Raw genomic sequence first — 13,718 nt, 5'->3', positions numbered from 1 at the left:
TCTCAAGAACGAAAAAGATATATCATTCCGGTCTCAACTTCAAATACAATTTAGATATATTGGTTACATTTCATACGCAATAATGTATGGCCTCAAATGAACTATACTGAAAGTCTACACAACGTGATTTTACCTCTGCAAATTTTTAAAAATTTAGTGCAGCCATGTACTCAATTTCGTGCAGCACAGTAACTATGACGAATAACGAAAACAAATTCAGACCTTTATCGTTTAAAAATATCAAGCTAAAGGTTGCGGAAGAATCAAATTTTTTCACCGAATAGTTTTCTTAAAATCGGATGTTAAGTAATTCATAGCTGCCGTCGCGTCCGCTCCACTGCTTTGCCGAGAAAACACGTGGCTGTCGCTCTGTGTCGCGCGTGCTGCAGCGACAAGATTCAAACACGTTTGAATTCAAACGTCGCCAGTTGCAGCGGGAGACAGGCAGCTACACAGATGTCACGCATGTAGGACACTTCCGTAACTACACCTGCGGTTGTGTTTTGCCGCCTGAAGCTGTCGCGCTGTCGGTCGTTTCTGTCGCTCACATAGGACGCAGCCTAATCTCGTACACGTACTGTCGTCGGTGACATATCAGTTTTAGCTGAACTAGGAGTGTCAGCAGCGGCCGTGGAAAGCAGTAAGAGGAATTCATTGACCTGTGCAGCAATTCAGTAGCACCTGCTCACGGCCTGGAACTAAAAACTCGCAAAGTAACAGTAGTGCACGGACTGATCAGTTCCGATACTGTTTATAGTTCGAATCCAACACGTGTCCTGGGAGCAGCACGGAGTCGCCGCATTACTGGCACGTTGTAGCGAGGATGTTTCAACAGGATCTGCACGTGACATACACGTGTCCGTCTTCAGATCGGCTGGATCCTTACGACGGGGCGACGGGCAGTGTGATGAGCCCAGCCCAGCGGTCTGTCCACGCCAAGATACGGGACTGCTTTTTCTCTCATGAGCGTACCATACCATACCGTACCACACCACACCACACCACACCATGCTATACCGCTCAAAGTGTCGCTCGCGACCTCTCCCACACAGCTAACAAACAATGACATTTTCAAGTCGACAATATTTGCTTCCTAGAGATGTTACACGTTGCATATATGAATATTGTCTTCTTGTAGGACGGCGGGTAAAAAATTTTTAGTTACAAATGCCTGGCAACTAATTTTGTGGTCAGCCAGAAAGCGAAGGTAAACATGCTGACCTTACTTCCGAGTCTGCACTGCCACATTCTGGTCCAGCCCACTGAAAGAAAAGTTTCTATTCTCCTATTTCTTTGCGGAATCAGGACTATGAATTTAAATAAAAGTATAATGTTCCAGTCAAAATTATATTACATGAAGTTTCTCACCTACAACACTTGGAAATTCACTACTGTCAATTGAAAGCAAGTCTTTCTATTCTAATAGCGTATTTAGCAGTTCAGAGGTGACCTATCGGTACTTTCCTACCAGATTGTCTTTCACCCTGACTAAAACTACTCAATGAAAGTTTACAATAAATGTTCAAAATTAATGCTCGCCATAAAAGTAGAAATAAAGTCACTACTTGCTACGCGAAATTGTAATTCACACGGACGGCACCGTAACAGTTACTTTGGAGAATTCTAAGCAATCCAGGACGGTGTACAGTCCTCGCGAGTTCACTAACCTTTTTTACCGCAAAATGCGCAATTTGACACAGTTCGGCTCTGACGTCATCCGAGGGAGATCTGACGTTTAACAGACGTGGATCTTACAGCGTCAGAGTGCGAAGTGAACCTTCCCACTGCCTCTCGGGCTGCGTTTATATAGTTGCCGGAATGCCGGAACGGTAGTTCAGCTTGTTCGGTCAGATGATTTAGCTACCCTCTGTAGTAAAAAACTGAGTAAACGGATCAACGAACAACCTGAACGAATGTCATCGGACGTCCGCCACGAACAAAGTCAACGAACAATATAGACCGAAATGAGATTTTTTTTTAAAAAAGGGAACATCTCTTGTCTATGGCTATCTGTATACTGCAGCAGCTTCGGAACGACCGCTTTCGCGGGCACGTAGACTTTAATAATATAGCTACAAATTATTTCAGAAACCTCTTAATTTTTTATTTGTGTTCAGTTAAGTTGTTTGAAAGCATAGAAAAAGTTTCAGCTCGCCAGAATGAAAACTTTGCCTTCCGAAAGAACAGACACCATATCCATATAAGTATACAGTTCTGGCAATACTGGCCATGACCTTCTTCTGTGCGGATGCACACATATTCCCTGAACTCTTACGGGACTTGGTAAGAATGTTTTCCACGAGTAATGAGTGCTTTGGGGTGGGACAGTACGAATGTAGTGTGTGGACATACAAGGTGAGAGAATATGGGTCTCGCGGGAGGCGTGCGCTAGATAGTCCCTGCAGTCGCCCTATCCACTGTGCCCTCGGTGGCTCAAATGGATAGAGCGTCTGCCAAGTAAGCAGGAGATCCCGGGTTCGAGTCCCGGTCGGGGCACACAATTTCACCCGTCCCCGTTGATCTATATCAACACCCGTCAGCAGCTGACGGTATTAATATAATTCTAATTTCCTCCCCGAATGTGTGCTGTCCGAATTTCAACAGCGAAGCTGGCCGTGATGCACAGTGCCTCTTGCAGCGACGGCCACGGGAGTTCGGTGAGCATGTCGGCAGCTCTCTCGTGTGCGTCCGATTCGGGTAATTGATTTCACTCATCTCGTCAGTACCTTGTAGGTCTGCCGCGGTTTTGTTCGCATAGTGCGCTGGACTGAAGCGGACGCGGAGCCCTGCTATGTTTGGGACTGCTGTTAGAAGGTGTAAGTGCAAAGACAGACGCCGCACAATGGGAGAGGCTGAACAGTGAGCGGGGAAAAAACAGTGAAGAGGCGCGACGTGCAACTGAGACTGCCGACAGCGCTCGGTGTCCGCGGCAGCCCACTGGCAGGTGGAAAGAGCGCGTACTTCGGTGTGTGCGGCAGGCGCGCCCTGGTGTCGGACTGGCCGCCTCGCCTCGCCGGGCGGACTGTAGGCGGGGATTAGGATCCCTGCTGCCTTCCGTGATGTCACGTGGCACAGCATTACCGGCAACGCGGCGCTCACCTGTATGTACATGCCAGCTCTCTGTTCACCGGGATAGAGGCTGCAAACACGACCTCTAGTTACACAAAAGCGTGTCGGTGGGAAACACGATTATCCAGTCACGTCTTAGTGTGCTGCGACGTTTATACGGGGTGTTTCATAAAGGACTTTACAACGTTAAAAATTTATATACATTTATTGAAAGAAGGTACAGAGCTGGGTTTGCTATTATTTTTGTAGGGAAACACATCAAGCTTTTTTGCTTACACTATAAGTGTTGTTTATGGCTACCGTTGGTTACACATCCCATCGGAAGTCAGTTTCTTCCCAAACTCGCTGTAGCATTGCAGGTGTAACTTGCTCTGCACTGAAGGCAGCCATCTTGAACTCAACTGCCGCTAGCGCTCCTTACTGTGCGATTCGGCACTAGCGAACTATCCGAGACAAAACTAGAAGTATTTGGCTACAAATTGACAGTATAATCACCTCTGTAGGTACTATGAATTAATTTATATGAATTTTCAAAATTGTAAAGTCCTTTTTGAAACACCCTATATGTTGCCGTGTTCGAGGTCTTTTCATTGTTACGGTAATGGCAGTACGTTTTATCGTATTAAGAATGTTCTGTCAGAAATATTCAGCAGACCGGTCCAGACATGCAAATGTCAATTTTTATTTATTTAATCGTATGGTTAGGGCCCCCCGTCTGGCAGACCGTTCGCCGGGTGCCGGTCTTTCAGTTTGACGCCACTTCGGCGACCTGCTATCGATGAGCGATGATAGGATGATGATGATGACAGCACAACACCCAGTCCCTGGGCGGAGAAAATTCCCCGACCCAGCCGGGAAACTAACCCAGGCCCAGAGGATTGACACTCCGTCACGCTGACCATTCATTTCCTAATGTAATTCCCTCAGCATCACCCGACTTAATTCAACTACATTCCATTATCCTCGTTTTGTTTTTGTTGATGTTCATCTTATATCCTCCTTTCAGAACACTGACCATTCCGTTCAACTGCTCTTCCAAGTCCTTTGCTTTCTCTGACAGAATTACAATGTCATCGGCGAACCTCAAGGTTTTTATTTCTTCTCCATGGATTTTAATACCTACTCCGAATTTTTCTTTTGTTTCCTTTACTGCTTGCTCAATATACAGATTGAATAACATCGGGGAGAGGCTACAACCCTGTCTTACTCCCTTCCGAACCACTGCTTCCCTTTCATGTCCCTCGACTCTTATAACTGCCATCTGGTTTCTGTACAAATTGTAAATAGCCTTTCGCTCCCTGTATTTTACCCCTGCCACCTTTAGAATTTGAAAGAGAGTATTCCAGTCAACATTGTCAAAAGCTTTCTCTAAGTCTACAAATGCTAGAAACGTAGGTTTGCCTTTCCTTAATCTTTGTTCTAAGATAAGTCGTAAGTTCAGTATTGCCTCACGTGTTCCAGTGTTTCTACGGAATCCAAACTGATCTTCCCCGAGGTCGGCTTCTACTAGTTTTTCCATTCGTCTGTAAAGAATTCGTGTTAGTATTTTGCAGCTGTGGCTTATTAAACTGATTGTTTGGTAATTTTCACATCTGTCAACACCTGCTTTCTTTGGGATTGGAATTATTATATTCTTCTTGAAGTCTGAGGGTATTTCGCCTGTTTCATGCATCTTGCTCACCAGATGGTAGAGTTTTGACAGGACTGGCTCTCCCAAGGCCGTCAGTAGTTCCAATGGAATGTTGTCTACTCTGGGGGCCTTGTTCCGACTCAGGTCTTTCAGTGCTCTGTCAAACTCTTCACGCAGTATCATATCTCCCATTTCATCTTCATCCACATCCTCCTCAATTTCCATAATATTGTCCTCAAGTACATCGCCCTTGTGTAGACCCTCTATATACTCCTTCCACCTTTCTGCTTTCCCTTCTTTGCTTAGAACTGTGTTTCCATCTGAGCTCTTGATGTTCATACAAGTGGTTCTCTTATCTCCAAAGGTCTCTTTAATTTTTCTGTAGGCAGTATCTATCTTACCCCTAGTGAGATAAGCCTCTACATCCTTACATTTGTCCTCTAGCCATCCCTGCTTAGCCATTTTGCACTTCCTGTCGATCTCATTTTTGAGACGTTTGTATTCCTTTTTGCCTGCTTCATTTACTGCATTTTTATATTTTCTCCTTTCATCAATTAAATTCAATATTTCTTCTGTTACCCAAGTATTTCTACTAGCCCTCGTCTTTTTACCTACTTGATCCTCTGCTGCCTTCACTACTTCATCCCTCAAAGCTACCCGTTCTTCTTCTACTGTATTTCTTTCCCCCATTCCTGTCAATTGTTCCCTTATGCTCTCCCTGAAACTCTCTACAACCTCTGGTTCTTTCAGTTTATCCAGGTCCCATCTCCTTAAATTCCCACCTTTTTGCAGTTTCTTCAGTTTTAATCTACAGGTCATAACCAATAGATTGTGGTCAGAGTCCACATCTGCCCCTGGAAATGTCTTACAATTTAAAATCTGTTTCCTAAATCTCTGTCTTACCATTATATAATCTATCTGATACCTTTTAGTATCTCCAGGGTTCTTCCATGTATACAACCTTCTTTCATGATTCTTAAACCAAGTGTTAGCTATGATTATGTTGTGCTCTGTGCAAAATTCTACCAGACGGCTTCCTCTTTCATTTCTTAGCCGCAGTCCATATTCACCTACTACGTTTCCTTCTCTCGCTTTTCGTACACTCGAATTCCAGTCACCCATGACTATTAAATTTTCGTCTCCCTTCACTATCTGAATAATTTCTTTTATTTCATCATACACTTCGTCAATTTCTTCGTCATCTGCAGAGCTAGTTGGCATATAAACTTGTACTACTGTAGTAGGTGTGGGCTTCGTATGTATCTTGGCCACAACAATGCGTTCGCTGTGCTGTTTGTAGTAGCTTACCCGCATTCCTATTTTCCTATTCATTATTAAACCTACTCCTGCATTACCCCTATTTGATTTTGTGTTTATAACCCTGTAGTCACCTGACCAGAAGTCTTGTTCCTTCTGCCACCGAACTTCACTAATTCCCACTATATCTAACTTTAACCTATCCATTTCCCTTTTTAAATTTTCTAACCTACCTGCCCGATTAAGGGATCTGACATTCCACGCTCCGATCCGTACAACGCCAGTTTTCTTTCTCCTGATAACGACATGCTCTTGAGTAGTTCCCGCCCGGAGATCCGAATGGGGGACTATTTTACCTCCGGAATATTTTACCCAAGAGCACGCCATCATCATTTAATCATACAGTAAAGCTGCATGCCCTCGGGAAAAATGACGGCTGTAGTTTCCCCTTGCTTTCAGCCGTTCGCAGTACCAGCACAGCAAGGCCGTTTTGGTTATTGTTACAAGGCCAGATCAGTCAATCATCCAGACTGTTGCCCCTGCAACTACTGAAAAGGCTGCTGCCCCTCTTCAGGAACCACGCGTTTGTCTAGCCTCTCAAAAGATACCGCTCCGTTGTGGTTGTACCAACGGGCTATCTGTATCGCTGAGGCACGCAAGCCTCCCCACCAACGGCAAGGTCCATGGTTCATGGGGGGGGGGGGGGGGGGGTGAAAGGCGAGAACCAACTTTAATTCTATTATTCTTAAAAAGTTCCATATGAAAAGTACTTTACATGAGGGTGAGGCATTTTTGTCATTGTCAGCAGTGAGTTGTTTCCCGATTTCGATTCGCAGTAATCGTTGCCGATAGCCTTGCTTCCGGAATTCGTATATGCGATCACACGCTCGGGTAGTTTGAGCGATCAGAGTGTGGGCGACGTTACGAGATTGAACCTGAAGCGCACTTTTGTGTGGATGAACCGTGACTGCATTTGTCGGGCTATTTGAAGCCCCAAAAGAATCGACGTTGGCGTTCTGAAAAATCGTTAAGTTACGCGAAGAGCCTCTGCATCGTACGTAAAGAGGATAGATGTGTGCAGTCATTACAAAACGAATTGTTGGGCCAGTCATTTTCCATCCAACCGAAGCTCTTGACAGGTATGTCAACAATGTAGAGCAATATTTTTTTCATAAAGCCAGCAACCAACGAAAAGAGACGAGGTTATTTCGTGGAGGGCAAGGCAGAGAACACATGGGCAGTGCGTCTGTGGCAGTACTGTGAGGTTCGTTCGGTGACAGGACAGCTCATCCACTGTGCAGAGCTTTCCAGGAATTGTTTGTGAGGCCGCTCGCCACTCGTCTGGCGTGCCCGCCTGAAGCGTGTACGCCACTGCACGAGACCCAGGAACGGGCCGGGGCGTGCAGAGCGCCTCTTCACGCCACTCTCTAGCTACTCTGTGGACGCGACACAGTCAGCGGCGACGCGCCAAGGTTTCTGAATCACTGACCGGTCCTAGCGACAGCTTCAGCGGCCGGCTGCCGGTAGATGGGCCCATCTTCCAGTGGGCACCTTGATGCCAAAGTGGGAATGAAGTTGTGCAGGGGACGATGTGGGGTCAGGGTAGAGTGGCGTGTTCCTGGCAGTATCCTCAGCTGTACTCTGTGAGTCGGCGTGCAGGTGCGCTTTATAGTGCACCCTATGTTGACTTGTCTTTCCCTTATATTCACGACGGAGCGTGGCCGCCACTGTGCGACCCATTATTTGGATGATTTTATCTGCGCGATCTCTGCGGGAGGGACACCTACAGAGCTGAGCTCAAATGGTGTTTCTTAGAGTTTTCTGAACAGTATCGCGCGATATGTGCGGCGTCCTTCCTGGACTGTCTGCCAGTTAAGATTTTAAAGCGTTTCCGCACCAGCTTTGCACGATGTCCTCTGTTGCTGCGACGTGACGTGGCTCCCATCCTGTTGGAGAGATTCAACTGTGGGCCGTGCAAGCGTTTTGTGTGCAGTCTCTTTTGTGGGCATTCAGAAGTGTCTCAGTATTCTGCGAATGAACTGTGGCTCATTAAATGTATCGTCTAAGGGTGTCACAATTATACGTATTGTGAAGTGCGCTGCTTTACGTTCCTCCACATTAAGAACAACTTACAAGCCTTTTCTCCAGGCTAATACACTACTGGCCATTAAAATTGCTTCACCAAGAAGAAATGCAGATGATAAACGGGTATTCATTGGACAAATATATTATACTAGAACTGACATGTGATTACATTTTCACGCAATTTGGGTGCATAGACCTGAGAAATCAGTACACAGAACAACCACCTCTGGCCGTAATAACGGCCTTGATACGCCTGGGCATTGAGTCAAACAGAGCTTGGGTGGCGTGTACAGGTACAGCTGCCCATACAGCTTCAGCACGATACCACAATTCATCAAGAGTAGTGACTGGCGTATTGTGACGAGCCAGTTGCTCGTCCACCATTGATCAGACGTTTTCAATTGGTGAGAGATGTGGAGAATGTGCTGGCCAGGGCAACAGTCGAACATTTTCTGTATCCAGAAAGGCTCGTACGGGACCTGCAACATGCGGTCGTACATTATCCTGCTGAAATGTGGGGTTTCACAGGGATCGAATGAAGTGTAGAGCCACGGGTCGTAACACATGTGAAATGTAACGTCCACTGTACAAAGTGCCGTCAGTGCGAACAAGAGGTGACCGAGACGTGTAACCAATGGCACCCCATACCATCACGCCGGGTGATACGCCAGTATAGCGATGACGAATATACGCTTCCAATGTGCGTTCACCGCGATGTCGCCAAACACGGATGCGACTATCATGATGCTGTAAACAGAACCTGGATTCATCCGAAAAAATGACGTTATGCCATTCGTGCACCCAGGTTCGTCGTTGAGTACACCATCGCAGGCGCTCCTGTCTGTGATGCAGCGCCAATGGTAACCGCAGCCACGGTCTCCGAGCTGATAGTCCATGCTGCTGCAAACGTCGTTGAACTGTTCGTGCAGATGGTTGTTGTCTTGCAAACGTTCCCATCTGTTGAATCAGGGATCGAGACGTGGCTGCACGATCCGTTACAGCCATGCGGATAAGATGCCTGTCATCTCGACTGCTAGTGATACGAGGCCCTTGGTATCCAGCACGGCGTTCCGTATTATCCTCCTGAAATCACCGATTCCATATTCTGCTAACAGTCATTCGATCTCGACCAACGCGAGCAGCAATGTCGCGATACGGTAAACCGGAATCGCGATAGGCTACAATCCGACCTTTATCAAACTCGGAAAAGTGATGGTAGGCATTTCTCCTTCTTACACGAGGTATCACAACAACGTTTCACCAGGCAACGCCGGTCAACTGCTGTTTGTGTATGAGAGATCGGTTGGAAACTTTCCTCATGTCAGCAAGTTGTAGGTGTCGCCACGGGCGCCAACCTTGTGTGAATGCTCTGAAAAGCTAATCATTTGCATATCGTAGCATCTTCTTCCTGTCGGTTAAATTTCGCGTCTGTAGCACGTCACCTTCGTGGTTAGCAATTTTAATGGCCAGTAGTGTATTATCGAGGTCAAACTGGATATTGCCACAATAATTACCGGACAGAATTTCTTCGTTCGTGCACCGTCTGCAGTAAATCTGACACTGTAGCTAATATGACCTTCTAAGGGGTTAACCTATAACTTGAACGCCAGTGGTACAGCTCCATTCGGCTGGGGCACACCAAGTGTTACTTCACTCTTGTACAGATGTCTCTCCCTCCGGGATAACATCCCGCGTCCTGTCTGTTATCGACGCATTTCCAGACCTGGATTGATATTTCTAGTGGACTCTGGAGGGGTTTTCTTGGGGCAGTTGTGCTGGCGGTGAAGGCGTGCAGCGTGACCGGACGTCATCAGACGAAAGCTAACGTAGTGCAGTATCTGCGCGAGAGGTCGACATTTCTGATACTGTAGAGACAGGCCACCCTAAAGTTCCCAGACACTGAAACTGAGACGCTCAGAATTTGCTGGTTGTTGGAGGTTCACAGAGACAACGCACATATACATAGGGCAGCAGTATGTGACGCAGTGCCAATATCGTTTGCCCCTTTCCTGTTTTATTTGCCGATGGCAAACAGGAGACAGATCGTCGGTCCTCTTTGTGTACATCGCGACTTGGCAGTCTCACCGTGGCACCCTTAGTCCCAATGTAGCACATGTGAATAGGTTCTTAACAGGTTGCAGCGAACATGCAGGGCTTCCTCTTCAGAGTGTGACACATGCTGCTGAATTAGTTTTCATTAAAGAATGTGTTACTGAATAGGATGTAGAAACTGAATCAGCGCTTGGCGTTAAAGGACGACTCATTCTCGCCACAGTGTAACCGAATCATAATATCATAATTATGACTGCCATGTTATTAGTTCTCCACGACGTTCCGCGATGTCGTCTCGTTATGCGTGAGAGGCGTCGAGCCAGAAACGCGTTCAGACCCTCTCCCACACACAGCTGCAGCGCGAAATTTTAGTCGGCGCACTTTAGGTAAAGTGGCACTAAATTCCAAGTAGACATTAGCTTCCGAAAAATTCCAGATCAGTGAAGAACAGTCATACCGTCGTAGCAGGGAGTTTTGGCACGTCGCATGTGGAGTTCTGGGATGTTACGGTCACGAAGCGCTTCCCAGGTGAGCTCCTGGAGGGCTCTGCGTAAAGCTTTCTCGAGGCCCAGAAGTGACAGGGCAACAGCCGTCCTCCGTTACGACCCACAGGAAGTGGAACGCTTTGCCCTCCCCAGTAAGCGACGGCAAGAGGCGGTCGTGGAGAACTTGCAGGTGTCACGCACAGGAAGGCAGCTGTGTCGCTGTAGAGCGCGCACGATCGAACGAGACGTGTTTCCGAAAAAAATGTAAAATAATGAAATCCAGTAATCCGCACCTGCCGCATGAAATGCACAAAGTAGTCTGCGTGAAAGCGTTAAAATTTGTGCCTCACTCTAGAGACGTATATTTAGCAGAACGCTTTTCAGCGGTTATACCATCGCCATCAGGTGTGAGAGTGGTCTCTTGCGCAACCGGTGCTGGTAGAAAGCTCTAGCAGCAGTATGTGTGTGGAGAGGCCAGGGCGCTGTGCCAAGCAACAACATTGCAGCAAGTGTCTGCGGAGGCGGCTGGGATAAATTACGCGGTCGTACTGAACACGGCTGTCGTACGCTTGCTCTGGTATAGCGTAACGCGCAGCGCGGTAGCTTGCCAAACGGGGAGGTGAGCCAGACACAAATCCGGTGAGACAACCGTCTGGTACATGGGCCATACTGAGCGCGGTTTTTAGGCGGTTTTCCGCGCTCGTTTCGCTGAAAACTGCGCTGGTTCCCAGTCTCCGCCTCAGTGAACCAGGTAGGCCGCGCGATCCGCAGACAGACGCTGCACTCTCCCCTCCCTTAAAGGTGCTTTCAGACGGGGCGTGCCACGATAGAGTGGGCCGCGTTTCCGTGGGCCGCAATGCATGTGAAGCAGTGCGACGGTACCTAACTTTACTGCTTGAGTAGTTGCTATTCCAAACAGCATCCCATAGGAGCAAACCAGTTGGCTTTACCTGCAGTTACTCGTACTTTAGGTACTGCGGTGTGCACGGCTCTGATTAAGATGTGTAGCTCGATGTAGTCATAGGGTCAAGTCGCGCACGTCTGGTTTCATGCCCCGCATCTAATGCCCTGCAAATAATAAACTGTAGCTGTAATCCTGCTGTCAAATAGTCTATGCATTGGTTAGAATTGGGAGTTAATCAAATACACAGAAATACAAAAAAAAAGTTAAATGAATAATTCAATAACAAGGGTTCTAGTCTAACATTTGAAATTCATGAAAACAACAGAGAGTTTGAAACATCCCCTTAGAAAAATTAAGAATGACAGTGCTGGTAAACCTCTTACGTTATGTGATTTTCAAACAGCTGAGCAAAACTGAACGTACTCCGACATTTCCCTCTTTACTTAGTCTGATCATCACTAAACTGACACACAATGTTTTTTTTTGGCGCAACGCAATCTGACTTTCAATAATCCCTACAAAAGAATGGCCCTGACTAACAATAACCTATACTTTTCATGAATCACTTACCTCACAAAAATCTTCGTTACTCGAACTACTGGGGTACAGTGAGCGCCAATACTGCCAGCTACATAAAATATTCTAACTACTGAAGTCACTAACTACTGATAGGCATAGTTAGCAAACGAAAGATTTTGGTAGAGAACAAACAATGTATTTACCTTAATAGTGTTCAGAAGTCATATATATCAGTTCAAGACATCCATCCTTACAAATTTCGTTTTTCTGACGGACACACGTCCAGATCGTCCGCTCTCAAAACTCTGCCGTGCCCCAGAGAGCTAAAACACCAAGAAGAATCGCTTCTCGGCTTTTGACAAGATCAATGTGTAGCAGTAAGTACTAAGGCGTGTGACCTTTAGCGGGACTTAGCCGCTGAGCGAGGCTGCCGGGCAACACGGGCCCTAGTATTACTAGGCCCGTGTTGCTGGAAAATCAAAAGTCACGTGACCGCGCTTTCTTATCGGCACTTCCGGCGCGTTTTGAAGGATATTGGTAGGTAGGTCATCACAGAGCAGACCCACTTAGTCCTGGTAGAGATTGGTGGGCCACCAAAGGTGCAAAACCACTGCAGTCCTTGTAGAAATAAGTATATCGGTGGGCCACCAAAGGTGCGGGCCCACGGTAGTCCTTGTAGAGATGGCCAGCAGCCATCTGTTGCGACTGTGTGGGTGCACAATCACCATCGAAGAGTCGTGTGGATAATATAGCAAGTCCAAAAACCACCACTTGTGCACTCACAAACGTTTTGGAATTTCCTTAGAACCAGCAATGCTATTAACCAGTCCCTTGCTGAATTATCAACACATATGCCCACAAGCTACTTAATTTGATGAACTGGTGTCTATTACAATTTTATAACACGAGAATACAATTACAAAGGTACAGAAAACATCATTAAAGAACATAATAATACAGATAACATTTGTAGTAATACAGGCTTTACAAAAGAATAGAAATAAACATATACATCAGTGTTACAGGAATTATGACGTAAGTAAAAAAAATAAAAACATGAGCGTGCTTTCGAAAGATTAATTTCACACATGAGCATTAAAACAAAATAGAATAAATAATGTCTAACCATCTTTACAAAGTAAATAACAAATTCATTGGGCATTTCGGTAAATATCAGAAATTACGAGCTCCAAAGTGTAATCATATGTTTTCAAGTATGAGTGTGTCGTATTTGCGATGCTTTCTACAAAGAAATGTCAATAGCGAGGTGAATGGCCTCTCCTTCTTTTTGTTGTGCCTCTGAAAGGCACGGCTTTTTTTCCAGGTGACTGTCACTTAGCTAGGCGCCTGCAGCGCATTACGTCCTATGTAAGTAGGCTGTTTAGGTTTTTATGTTGGTAACGCCACGTAGCGCTCTGTATGAAAATCACTGACTGTGCTGTGTGCAGTCTGTGGCTGGTTTGCATTGTTGGAATATTGGCTATTGTAGTGTTGTTCCATTGTGTCTAACTTTTGAAGCTGTTGCTGTGTTTGTCTCTGATTTTGTTTGATTTGTTGCATTAATTGCAACAATAATAATAATAATAATAATAATAATAATAATAATAATAATAATAATAATAATCTATTAGTGTCTGGAATCTGTTCGTCTATGCTTTTCGGCAGTGCATTGGCACCGGCAACATTCGCAAAGCAGAAGATGTGTCTTGACTTAATT

At 46.0% G+C, this 13,718-nt stretch overlaps 1 protein-coding gene and 1 non-coding gene across 2 annotated transcripts in view; both read left to right on the top strand.

Moving 5' to 3' along the window:
- LOC126175150 (3-phosphoinositide-dependent protein kinase 1) overlaps positions 1-13,718 on the top strand; it is a 426,259-nt gene that overhangs the window by 29,060 nt on the left and 383,481 nt on the right. The gene's annotated exons all lie outside the window — the stretch shown is intronic.
- Trnat-agu (transfer RNA threonine (anticodon AGU)) lies at positions 2,422-2,496 on the top strand. The gene has a single exon. It is a non-coding gene; the product is annotated as a tRNA-Thr (tRNA).

Source organism: Schistocerca cancellata, chromosome 3 (assembly GCF_023864275.1).
Source record: "Schistocerca cancellata isolate TAMUIC-IGC-003103 chromosome 3, iqSchCanc2.1, whole genome shotgun sequence".
Classification (NCBI taxonomy): Eukaryota; Metazoa; Arthropoda; class Insecta; order Orthoptera; family Acrididae; genus Schistocerca; species Schistocerca cancellata.
This window is presented reverse-complemented; position numbering and strand designations above follow the sequence as displayed.